Raw genomic sequence first — 13055 nt, 5'->3', positions numbered from 1 at the left:
ATTCAAAAGGCGGTCTTTCTTGGGACCCCATTTTTTAAGCATGACAGAGAGTCTAGTGAAGACTTCAAGGGGGATCATTTTAGCAAAACCCATATCTAAGCCAGTTAACATTTTTAGATCTAACGCAGTGCCCAAGAAAGGAAGAAATAAGAATAGCTCCCTGGGCTCAATTACAAATGGAGTGGAAACAATAATTTCAAAAGTTCAAGGGGAAAAAAAATCAATCTATTTCCTTCCCCCAAAGCTTTCACTTCTATAAATACACTCACATAAATGGACCTAAGACCACTCTTCCTTATGAAAACACTACCTGTCTGGAATTTGCAAAATAAACGATGTGCCCGTCTTGCTTTCAACCCACTGAAGTTCAAACAATGCTCTCCAAAAGCTTCTCTCTTCTTCTTAAATAACGTTCATTTTCCCCCTCTGATAATTAAAGTGATATGTGTGTCTGGCAGAAAATTCTGAAATTTTTCTTGTTTGGAAAGAAGAAAATAAAAATTGTCCACTATAATCTACAAGTTGCTAATTACCCTTCTGGCCTTTTTGTGTGAAAATACACATTTTTGACATAATTGGGAACTTACTGTATATACTGGTTTATAGCCTGATTTTCCTCTTAGAACAATACGCTATAAACATTTGCATGTCTCTATTATTCTATGGCATTATTTTTTATGTCCTATAGAGAGGAGTGTCACTTGTAAAGCTAATCCTCTACTGCTGGACATTTGGTTTATCTTGTCAGTGTCTGTATTACAAATAATGTTGAGATAAATATCTTTGCATAATACATCTTCAGTTATTCTCTTAGGATAAATTCCCAGGAGTGGCACTGCTGGGTGAAAGCCTGCTCAAGTTTGTAAGGCTTTAGATGCAGTCAGATTGCCCTCCAGAAAGGTTATCCCAGGCTCACTCCCCAGCAGTAGGAGAGCTACTTCCTCCAGTTGCTCACTGATCCCTAATTTAGTAGATTTATGAAGGGGGTGTTGCTGCTTTTATTTGCGGTCCTTTGAAAGGCAAATTTTTCTCCAAATTTTTGTGTCTACAGTATTTTTGCAGAGTTTTTTTTTTAACTGTGTGCTTCTATTCATCAGAAAGCCAACGTTCTATTCCCTCTCCAAAGAGTACTTTTTCCGCCACTCCACCTCCAAGGGCAGCCCCAGGGTCTCCCTGCTCAGCACCTGCCACACACATTTTCACCTTGGTGCCCTTCACTCCTTTCTCAACAAACATTTCACAGTTCCAGCATTAAGTCAGACTAAGAACCCAATAATCAGTCATTTATTCACTCATCCATCTATTCACCTGCTATCTCTTGGGGTTCTGCAATGCTCTAGGCACCGAAGTATAAATGGAACACTATGAGAAACCAGGAGAGGGAAAGTCAATGAGGCCCGGAAAGCAGAAGTATACTTGAATTGAAAGATAACTCGTAGTTTTGCTGGTAGGAGAGGGGAAAGAGCAGCCTAGGCAAAGGGAACGGCATGAGCAAAGGTCCTGAGGCATGCTAAAGCGTCATGTGTTGAAGGAATATTTTCATTATTAAGGCATGAGAATGAGGGGCTAAGGATGAGACTGAAAAGTTAGCTCCTTATGTATAGCTGATTCACTTTGTTATAAAGCAGAAACTAACACACCATTGTAAAGCAATTATACTCCAATAAAGATGTTAAAAAAAAAAAAAGAAAAGAAAAGTTAGCTCCTGCTGAATTCACCTGCTGAACTGCTCTCTTCCCTGCATCTCAACTCTGCTTGTACTCCCTGGCCCATCTCCAATGCAGACAGACTCCTCCAAAAGCCTTCTTGAGAAGCATCCCCACCATCCATTTCTCCACACCTCTCTGCTTGGGACAGGAATCCTGGCCCTCACACCAATCTCCTCAGCAACCACCAACGAACAGATGGCTCTGTTCACTGATTCCTGAGTATAAGACTTATCAGTCCAGCCAGAAAGAAACCTCTGGATAGTAATATATTCTCTTGTACCCCTAGCTTTTCAACATGGGGCTTAACTTATAATTGGCAATCAATATAAGCCTATAGAATCTAACCAAATTAAATTGGGCAGAATAAATACAAGAGAAGGGATGAGAGTGCACATGTATGCATCTAACTATCATCCAGACAGCTGGGAAATGGAAATTGTCTTTGAAAATTAGCTTCTGAACACAATCGTGGCAAAAGATGGATTAATTCTCTTCAGGCCTGTAATTCTGCATCTACCTAGACATTTCGCTGGCACACAAACAGTACTTGTTAAACTATGCTGCATATCTTAGAAGCTTCCGTGCATAAAGGTCAATATATTCTGGAGATTTGGATTTTTTTCTTTGCAGGGAGGTAGGAGGAGAAGAGAGAAAAGAAGGCCCCTACTATATGCCATCTCTGCTAGGATTTTCCATACTGATAATTCCTATTCAAAGTGAAAATCCTAATGCCACCTGGGAGGAACTAGTCTCCATCATTCATGCAGGCAACATTTCTAGATAAGTCTTCCCTGAGGGCAAAGAGCCCATACATCCAGTGGCTGGTCTCTCCCTGTTCTAGTTCGTATCCCCCCCAGCTCTGAATTCATCTACAGCATTCACCACACTGCTTTGCTTGTCTGTCCCCACGCTGGGCCATGACCTCTACAAGGCTGATGACTTTTTTTCCAGTCCTGTGCGCCCTGAGGCCTAGAACATCACCCTCCACACAGTGGATGATCAATCTATGTTGTGGAATTAAATGTCATGCCAGGGCTGGAAAGGACCGTAGAAATAACTCAGTCCACATATAGGAAGTGGAGGCCCAGACAGGGGACGCAGCCTCTCAAATACACCGAGAGCTGGTGGTAATTGGCAGGTGGAAGAGAGAAAGAAATCAAAGATATTAGCAATGCTTGAGAAATTGGGAGGCTTAGGGGTTTGATGGAACTTGGGAAGGATGACAACATGGGGGAAAACTAAGTTTGGTTTTGGACAGCCTCTAACACACAGAACAAGTTTTATCTCTCTTCTCCATGACAGCCCTTCAGATAATATAAAAAGGAAATGAACATGTATTGAATAGTTACCTCTTGCAGGTGGAAAACAGCAATCCTGTCCTCCCTGTGTAAGTTTAACACTCACAGGTAATCAATTACATAAACAAGTAAATAATGTGCCTCAGGTCACATAGCTAGTAAACCCAGGTCTGACAGAGTCAAAAGCCCAGGTGCTTTCTCCTGCACCCCACTGTCTCTCTGACCCTAGTCCTGAGGCTACAGGGTACCAAGGAAGAGCCAGCTGGACAGAGAGAGGTCACAGGTGGCCTTGGCCATGTCCCAGGGTGACAGGCAGCAGCTCCAGAGGCTAAATGTTAGGTCTGCAGCCTCCCCACCCTCTGAAAGGGCAGAGAGCGGGCACCACCCCTCGCTAGCACTTGGCTGACAGGCTAGACCCACTGCAGAAACAGGTGTAAGATGGAGAAACACAAGAGGCCCACATTTGCCCTTGACTTAGCTAGGATATCGCTGACGACTGTAAAAGCAATGAGGGCAGCTGGGAGCCAGATGCAAGTAAGGCAGTCATCATAATCACAGTCCTTCATTTCATTAGTCAATACTGTATGCCGAGCCTCTGCCCAGGACCCCGCCTCTTCTCAGTTCTGGATTGAACCAGGCCTAGTCCCTGCCTGGGAGAAGCTCACGGTCAAGTGGGGCAGGTTACATGGAAACACCCCATGACCACATAGCCTGGGGAGTGTTATCGTGGAGGGATGACAGGATGGGGGAAGGGAGCTCTCCCAGCCTGGAAGAAATTTCCCAGACAAAGCAGGACATTTTGATGTGGGGATATTTCCAAGCAGCTACATTAAACAAGCCTTGTCAAAATGGGAAATCTTTGTTCTTTAAACCCAGTAAGCAAAATGAGAAGCAGAAATCTCTGAACTGCTCTCCCTCCCCTGCCCTTAGGGCTCCGAGCAGTGCAGTGGACTAGCTGCTTTACTAGATATTAAGGCCCCTTTCAAACCTGAGGTTCTTCCAGGTCAGGTCTGGTGGGGTGCCCAGGAAGGGGGAATCTGGGGCCCTGGTGGGGACACAACTGAGGGCAACTTTGGGTGGACTGCTCTATCCGCCTGTCCCCTTAGGACTCAGTTCAAAGGCCAATCCCTCCCGGAAGCCTTCCTGGATCTCACCTGAGGCATGGCCAGCCCTCTGCTGGGCTCCCATTAGTCTCTGTAACATGCAGCACCCTGCGCCACACTGACTTGCTGCAGGCCAGGCAGGGACCATCGGATTCATCTGTCTCTTCCCTCCTCCCCACCCACTCCTGTCCCCATCCCTGTGCAGGCCTTTCTTAGCAAAGCATATTGACCTGAGTGGAGGAGCGGTCTAGGAGGATGCTCTGGGCGGTTGTGAGCCGGTAACCCTGGAGCAGCACTGACAGCCATGAGCAGAGAGTCTGGAGCTGCTTGGTGCCAGATCCTCTCAGGTCACTCTCTTCGCTCTGCTTCCTCTCAGCTCCACCACCTGCTTCACCAGACCCAACACGCCCATTTGCCCTAGGCCTCTCTGGCACTCTGGAATGTCAAGTGCAAACAAAGTGGTACACACACTTTTTGGAGAAAAGCATATTTTATTGTGCATTGCATTTGGAGAGCTCATTAGCCAGCAGCAGATGGAAGACCCCACTTAAAGGACCATGAACTTCAGCTAGCTGAAGGGCAAGAAGATCACACTACAACACACTTTCAGGGCTGCAAAGCAGCATTTCCTCATCTCTTACAGAAAGAGATATGTACTTGGGCACTGAGAATATAAATAATTTCCCTCGAGTTCAATGAACCAATCTTGGACTAAATTAGAAGGGAAATGCAAGGACATTAAGTCTTCCTCTATATGTCCCTTCTCTACCCAGAGCACATTCACTGTGGGATCGCCCATAAGTCTAAGAACTGGTAATGAATATTTTAATAGGCACAGCTTCTCCTTCCCATTGATAAAAACTCCACTGACCAGCCAGAGCACGCTAGTGAAGATGAGGGTGTGGACCAGAAACACCTGCGTTTGCCTGGGCAGCCTAATCCCTGAGCCCCTCCCACATCTGCGGGGCAGGGATGATTACAGCAGCCTCAGCACCCTCAGAGTAGCAGCCATGATGCTGAAGGAAGAGACGTGAAACACGCAGAATGAAGACCCAAGGCTGCCCCTGGAGAGCTGGGTCCAAATATGATTGAAAGAAAAGACAGTCACATAAGTAGAAAAAGGAAAGAGCCAAAGGCTGAATGGTGGCCCACTAAAAAAATATGTCCACACCCTAATCCCAGGAACTGAAAACGTTACCTGATTTGGAAAAAGGGTCTTTGCAGATATAATTAAGGATCTTATCCTGGATTAGTCAGGTGGGCCTTGAATCTAATGATGAGTGTCCTTATAAAAGTGAGGCAGAGGGAGATTTGACAGAAGAGAAGGCGACAATGTGACTAAGGAAGCAGAGACTGGAGTGATGCAGCCACAAGTCAAGAAATGCCAGGAGCTACCAGGAGCTGGAAGAGGCAAAGAAAGAATTCTTCCTTAGAGCCTCCAGAGGGAGTGTGGCCCTGCTGACACCTTGATTTCAGGCTTCTGGTCTCCAGAACTGTGAGAGAACAGATGTCTGCTGCTTTAAGACAAGGTTGGGACGATTTGTTTCAGCAGCCACAGGAAACGAACAAAGCACCTTACAAGCAATGGGACTGATGAGGGATCTGAGTCCCAGAGAGGGGGCCGACTCACCCAGAGCCACTCTGCGTCAGACACTGGTCCGGGACACTCCTCCACGGCCCACTAGGTCTCTGTGACACCAACATGCACACAGGTCCCCAGTTGCCCAGTGTAGAGCCCAGAAGAGGAAGCTGAGAGCAAACTCTAAGGGGGCCCCCCAGGGGGCCTAACTGGTCTGCAGGCTGTGCTGATATAAGGACAGACTCTGAAGTCAGGCTCCTCAGACCCCCACCTGCACAGCTGTGTCCAATTCTTAGCTCTGTCTTTTTCAGGGGACTGGATCAATTGGGGGCATTCTGACTGAAGAAGTGAAGACTCGGGGACCTAATCCCTGTGTTTGAATGTCCAAATGGCTAAAAAGGCTGTCATGGGGAAGAAGAAATGGATTTTTGTGTGGGGCTTCAAAGGGCAAAATCAAGGCCGATGGGACAGCCGTTGCCTGGAGGAAGAGCTTGATTCAGCATAAAGAAGAACTTTCTAACAGTCAGAGCCAACTAACAAGGGACTAGGAATGCCTGGGGGATGGGCAGGTCCGAGCACAGAGGCTGGGTGTGCTAGGGAGATTCCTGTACCAGACAAAGGCTGCACTTGATCTTCTCCAGAGTTGGCAACTTTGTTTGAAGGTCTATGCCTTTTGGCTAAAATATCCTGTGTGAATCTAGCTTTTCAGCATATAGACAGGGAATGCTCTCACTGAAACTTATGACACAGCTTTTGTGAAGAACTAAGTACTGCAACTACCCAGAAATGAGCTCCAAAAAGAAATAATTCTTCCTGTTTCTATATTCAAAATGTCCCTCATCCCCAGGGAGGAAAGGAAAAGGAAAAGCATTTACCTCCATATGGACATCACCTCTAAGCTGGCCAGGAGCCAACAGCACACCGGTACCAGAGGAGCTCTGGACAGCCTGGGCTTGATGTCCTTCTCCAGGGAAAACCAGAGAGAACACACACTCCAGCTACCAACTGAATTACTTTTATAAGAACAAATCAATGGCACCCTCATCTTGATTTTGATAATTGCTTTTCCTTTTGCATCCTTCTGAATTCTACATGTGGAACAAAGTAAACAACAAAGCAGTAACTCAGAAGCTTAACCACATGACGCTTACACGTTAGCCTTGGAGAGGTTATTTGCAGGGATGGCAGTTGGCATTGTTGCCACTGGTTGCAACAAGTTCTAACCTACACCCTATATTCTGGATACTCAGAGAACAGGAAGTGCAGCATTTTGCATCTGCCTGCACATCTGTCTTCTCTTAAAATCTCAGAGAACTAAGCACTGTTGCATCTGAATTCCTCTGAAGCTCTTTCCAGTCAGGATTTTGAAAGTCTGCCATGTTACCCTTTTACTGAAATGGCTGAGCTTCTCTGATCATTCGTCAAGAAAGGTCAAAAGAATACACTTTCATACTTCTTTCAGATTTACCACCGTACCCATTTCTAGCTTGTAATTAGAGTTTTCTTCTTTTTTTCCATAAGAACCAGTGTTAAGCGCACACATCATTTAGCAGCCAGCTGGTGAAATGATCGGAAGCCAGAACCATTTCTAACCACTGGCAAAAAGGTCTCCAAACACCAGGTGAGTCCCTGAAATTACTGTTTCACTTCAGTGAACATAAATGGCTACTACCCTTACTTCAATCGGCCAGGCACTAAATCAAGCTTCCTATTGTCCTTCAAGCAGATAGTTAATTTTTTTTTTTAATCCTCCCATTTGCAGAGCTGCATAATGTAATCTGTAGTTACCAAAACAAACTTAAGACTGTGTTACCCTGCTTCCGTGAATGTGTGGTAAGTCTGGTGTATATCTTTGACTATGGTAGAAGTACAGCTACAACAGCTGTGCATAAATCAGAATTTTATATACTGATTGGTGTTAAGTATACATGCATGTTTGGTATTTGAAAGCTTTCCATACCAAATCTTTTTGGTATAGGGCAGAATCCTTCTACAATATGAACAATTACTGCCAAGTCTGTCTAGCTTGAAGGTTCAAATTTTACATAGCATATTTATTAAAATAGGCGATCTTGAATAGCTAAACTCAAAACTCAGACTCATCTCTGAGGTTACATCAACTCTTCATCAAATGAAGGGCCTACATTTCGAGGCATCTGAATGCCGCAAGTGAGTTCAGCTGAGGACCACACCCCCTCTGCATTAGCAGCATGTTTCTGGCCTGACTCAAACCATTTCAGAACTCAGGAAAATCCCCAGCTTCTGTCACTCCAGTACAGCAAACGCATATCACTAGGGCTGGGCTCTGTGAGAAGGGCTGTGGGCTAGAGGTAAGAAGGGTGTTATGCCCACGCTCCCAGGGACTTCTCAAGGCCATGGCTACATACACAAGTGGCCGCACACAGAATCCTTCAAGGTTGACAGCGATGCTGTTCCATGAGAGGTACCAAGTGCAGAGGTGGGACGTCAGGTGAAGATGAAGACCCTGGGACAAAGGGTTCTGGAAGACAGTTCCCAGGGCAAATAGGATTTGAGCTGGGCCTTCAGGCATGGGCACAACCACCAGGGCTGAGGCATATGCTAGGCAGAGGGGCCAGATGGATGAGCAAAGCCCTAGAGACCTGGGGGGTGGGAGGGATTAAGTGCGGAGGACCAGGTGAGGGAGGAGGGGGACTGAGAGACAGGATGGAGACAGCCCATCGTGTCTGCCAGGCTGAGGACCCTGGACTTCATTCTCCATACACAAGGGACCCACTGAAGGCCTCTGGGCCACATGTTAGAAGAAACAAGCCTAACATTCAGAGACAGAATGGAAAGAGAAGGACATGTTTGGGAGAGATTTTAGAAGTAAAAATGACAGGACTTGATGAGTGATTAGATTGCAAGGAGGAGGGATCAAGGGAGCTGGTAGGTCACAAATGACTATGCTCCCCTGCTGTGTCGTTCCCAGCATGGAGTGGGAGGGGTATGCTGGCCATTGGGTATCCCACAGTGAGCGGGCAAGGCTAGCTTTGGTGGCACCATGGGCTCAGCCTCACTCAAGCTTCCCTTTGGCACATCAATGAGCATCTCCACGGGCACTGCTCTTCAGGGTTGCAGTGAGAGAGAGGGGATGAGGGGAAAGGAGAAGAGGGGAGGGAGGAACAGAGAGTCAAGGAGGAGGGGCCAGGAAAGGGAAGGCAAGAGAGGGTTTTGTGTTTTTTTTTGAGGTGAACTGTCAACAACTTTAATAGACTTGGATGGTGTCCACCAAAGCAGACCGACTTGGGGATCCCCGAGGGCTCCAGCTTCTGTAGTTCAGTGTGGCCAAAGTTCTCTTGGACCAGTTCCTGCCTTGCCTGCAGAACGGAGCCTACAGTGAGATGTCCCCAAAGCAGCAGCAGCTCACCACACCACTCAGGGCCTGATCCTGCAGGTGGGAGTGCTGTGGCTGGGTATTCCTCTTTTCAAAACTCCTGAAACATAGTTTTGTACTGAAGAGGCAGAGTACCTGCTCCAGAGTCTCCTCAATAACTGTGGGGATGACACCTGTACAGACAGCCTGCCTGGGCCTAGAACACACCAAGCCCTTTCAGGCCTCCAGGCCTTTGCATTGCTGTTCCCTCTGCCTGGAACAGACCTCCCCCAGCCCCCGGCTCATTCCCCTTAATTTAACTTTCATTTGGTGCTTGCTACATACCTGGCTCTATTCTAAGTACTTTACATACAGCAACGCATTTAATCCTCATAGCAACCCTATCAGGTAGGGTTATTATCCCCAGTTTACAGATGAAGAAACTGAAGCCCAGAAGATTAAATAACCTGACCATGAAATATATTTAGTTGTCAGAGGGGCCAGGATTCAAATCCAGGTGGTATGGCCCCACGGTCTGCATACTCATACACAAAGTTACCCAGCCTCTTCCAGTGCTGGGCTACCCTCCCTCAGTTCTCGGCATGACTGGTTCCCTCTCTCTACCTCTCCATGGTTCAGACAGGCCTTCCTGTCTGAAGGTTCAGGCCTTCCCCGCCCACCCTCAAGTGGAGCACCCCCCCTTACCTTCTCTCACGTTACGCTGCTTATTTCCTTCCCAGCCCTTTGCACCATCTGTAATTATTTATGTATTTACTTGTTTATTATGTTTCCCCAACTAGAATCTATACTCCAGGAATGCAGGGATCTTGCCTTTTGTTCCAGTGTATTCCTGGGGTACCTGGAATAATTCTCTGGCACAGAGTAGGTGTTCTATGAATACCTGTTGAATGAACAAATGAAGGACAGTACTGTGGATGCTACATGGTGCTACCCAGGGACGTAAGGTATTGCAATGTTGTTCTTTACCCCCCTGTCCTATTCTCCTTCCTTGGCTACTACAAATGCCCCTGCCTACACTAAGGCAGACGGGAGCGGCACCCAGTTTCCCAGTATACATGGATAAGGCTGATCTATTTATAACTGTGTCTGTCAAATCCCCCAGACTGGGGTCCTTGAGCACTAATGATAAGCTTGTGGAGGCAGGGATTCCATCTTCCAATTAACCCCTCTGTGGCCTCCCACCACTTAACAGTATTTACAGGGCATTGGCTGCCGTTAATGTCAGTGTTTGGTCTGAGCACGCACCATATAACAAAAAGCCCCTGCCCCTTGAATCAGGAGGCCTCTTGAATACAAATCACACTGTCACAGGAACTCCATCCTGGTGGTGAGGTTCTAAGTCAACACAGACTGCTAAAACAAAAGTACTGTTTATATACTCCAACACTTAGGGAGCTTGCCTGTGAACTTGCTAATAAGAGGAACTAACTTATCAAACACCCATTGTATGCAAACACTCTGTTAGACACTTTTACACCCTGTGATCTCATTTAACTCTGTGAGTTTGGAATTATTATTACTTCCACTTTACAAATGAGAAAAGTGAGGCTCAGAGGTCCAACATCCCCAAACCAGTGTGGATTCCAGCCCAGGGTCAGAGCCTCCTGAACCTCTTTCCACTGTCCTCTGAAGTGTTCTGCCTTGTCTTGTGCTTCCACCAGACTCGCTCTTCTCCATCTGGGTCCTGTGCTTTCCTGCCTCCGTACCTGTGCTCATTCTAGTTCCGTGACCTAAGGTGGCCTTTCTGCTTTTCACCACCTGTTGAATCCTCTTCTTCCTTCCACCTTCCATGGTGCAGACTTCCCCAGTCTCCCCAGTTAGAATTCACCCCCGTCAGTGTTCCCAGAGGTCCCAGGGTTTAGCGCCCAGAATGCCCTGTGGTATAATCCTCTTTATTCCTCACTAAAATCTGAGCTCCTTGAGGGTAGAGCCTGTCAGTATTTTTCCTGTTTGTTTCCTCCTGAATAAGTTGAGAAAATTCTTGCTGAACCATTGAAGAATGAAGAGGAGAAAGACTGGTGGCATTTGAATGCATCTGAGAGATCAAAGGCTCTGGACAAATTAGCTTCAACTATATAGTTCAGGAAAGGCAAACTTATGTGCCACAACTCTGCCATTTTCCTGCTCCAGTCACAAAACACTCTCACTAGTCCTCTGATTTCATAAAGCTTGAAACTTAAAACCAGGAAGTCTAGGAAGGAAATAAAATAATAAAATCACTTCCATAAGAATCCTTTCATAGTAATGGATTTCATCCACACACTGGGTAGAAACTAACTGCAGCACAAGGGGGATAAGAGATTGGACAAAAGCACAAAGTTCACCTTCTAGGATGTCACAGTTAACTACCTTGTGTTTGTTCTGCTGTGGCTGCACCAGAATTCACCTGTCCTAGAAAATATGCACTTGCGGAACTGTTGGCCTCTCCAATCACTGCTATGTTGAACACCCACCAAAGGATGCCTGACCTGTAAGTTATTTTGATTCGTCTTGATTGGAAAACATCTCAGCCGTGGCTTTAGACTAGATAGGAGAAGATGCTGGCCTCTGTGTCAGGACCTCTAGATCAGTGCATTACTTTTCCCCCAAACAAGTATTTTGAGGTTTTTACTAAAATAACTGACTCACAAACAGAAATGCTTCCTGATCTATAAGCCACTTTGAAAACAAATCATTATGCCGTTGAATATTTTATGATGGTCCAAAGCACTGAAGGAGGGAAGGCGAGCATTCACCAATCCTTACCATGTCTATTTCGGGATTCCCAAAGCAAACTGCAAATACCTCCTTTATTTTCTTAACGCCCATTTGCAAGTGCTGGGTGGATTCTTGGTGAAATATTGCCTCTGTGCAAACTGACCCCAAATTCAGAGACCCGGACATTTCACTTCTGCACGTTTACCGCGGATGTATCTCAATGATGATCTAGTGCACAATGCCTCCCCGCCCGCCCCATTTTATAGGTGGCAAAACCGGGAGGGGTATTTGCCCAAGGTTACCTAGTCAGTGGAGGGCAGAGGAGCCACCAGGAGCCAGGGCCCCAACTCCAAGCCCTGGGAGCATCCTTTATTTCCAGAGGCTGACTCAAAACCCCTCCTGAAGCTCAGCCAAAGCTGCTGCAGATAAGCTACGTGACCCCCGATACTGACTTCTGTAGGTCCCAACATTCCTCTCCACCCCCAAGGAGCTGTGGAGCTGAGACACTCAGGGGTGCCCCTCGACTCACAAAGTGGCAACACAGGCAGGGCGGTTCAGGTGATCGTCCCTGGCGAACCCCTCCCGGTCCAGGTGTAGCCGTCGAGATCCAGCAGGGCAGGCTGGTCCGAGGTCACTCAGAAAGTTGGCTCTGGCCGTGGCCGCACCTGAACCCTGGTCTCCCACCTGCCAGTTTGCCGCTCTTTGCACTATACCATGCAGATCTCGAAATCTTAAGCAATACATTGATGCTGTGTAAAGATTTAACCTTTGCAGGCCCTGAGCGAGACCGCGGACGCGCCCCCCGCCGGGAGTGGGGGCACGAGGACTGGAGGCGGGCGCGGGTCACCGGGGGCCGGAGGTGCAAGCGGAGCGCACGGCGGAGGGCGGCGCGGAGGAAGCCGCGGGGCAAGCAGTCTGCAGTTCCCGGAGGCGCAGGCCCGGGGCGTAGGGACCGGCAGTCCCCCCAAAACTTTGCGGCGCCGGGACCTCGCCCTTACCTGCAAGGAGGCGCCACCCGCGCGGACGCGGACCTGGCGGGCTTGACGCTCTCGGCGAGGGGCGGCCCCGCCCGGCGGCGGGCACGGACGCGGGCAAGGCTCGGCCAGCGGCTCGGCTCGGGTTCGGCTCGGGCTCCGCCTCCCGCGCCGCGGCTGCAGCCGGAGGGGGGGCGCACGGCCAGGCCGCGCCCGCCCGCGCCGTCTGGCCGCGGCAGGTGCTGAGGCTGCAGCTGCGGGGCCGACAGCTGCCGGCGCCGCGACCCTCGCCCCGGGGGAGGAGCCCCGCGCGCCGCCTCCGCGGGCCCGGGAGGTCCCG

At 48.1% G+C, this 13055-nt stretch overlaps 1 protein-coding gene across 1 annotated transcript in view; it reads right to left on the bottom strand.

The window, feature by feature from the left end:
* The window catches only part of FRMPD1 (FERM and PDZ domain containing 1), an 84397-nt gene extending 71586 nt beyond the window's left edge, over nt 1-12811 (bottom strand). The window contains exon 1 of the mRNA XM_059926499.1: nt 12740-12811. The gene's annotated coding sequence lies outside the window, so the exon portion shown is untranslated. The remainder of the gene's footprint in view (nt 1-12739) is intronic.
* Nucleotides 12812-13055: the final 244 nt, after the last annotated feature.

The sequence above is a fragment of the Balaenoptera ricei genome, chromosome 6 (genome assembly GCF_028023285.1).
Source record: "Balaenoptera ricei isolate mBalRic1 chromosome 6, mBalRic1.hap2, whole genome shotgun sequence".
NCBI lineage: Eukaryota > Metazoa > Chordata > Mammalia > Artiodactyla > Balaenopteridae > Balaenoptera > Balaenoptera ricei.
This window is presented reverse-complemented; position numbering and strand designations above follow the sequence as displayed.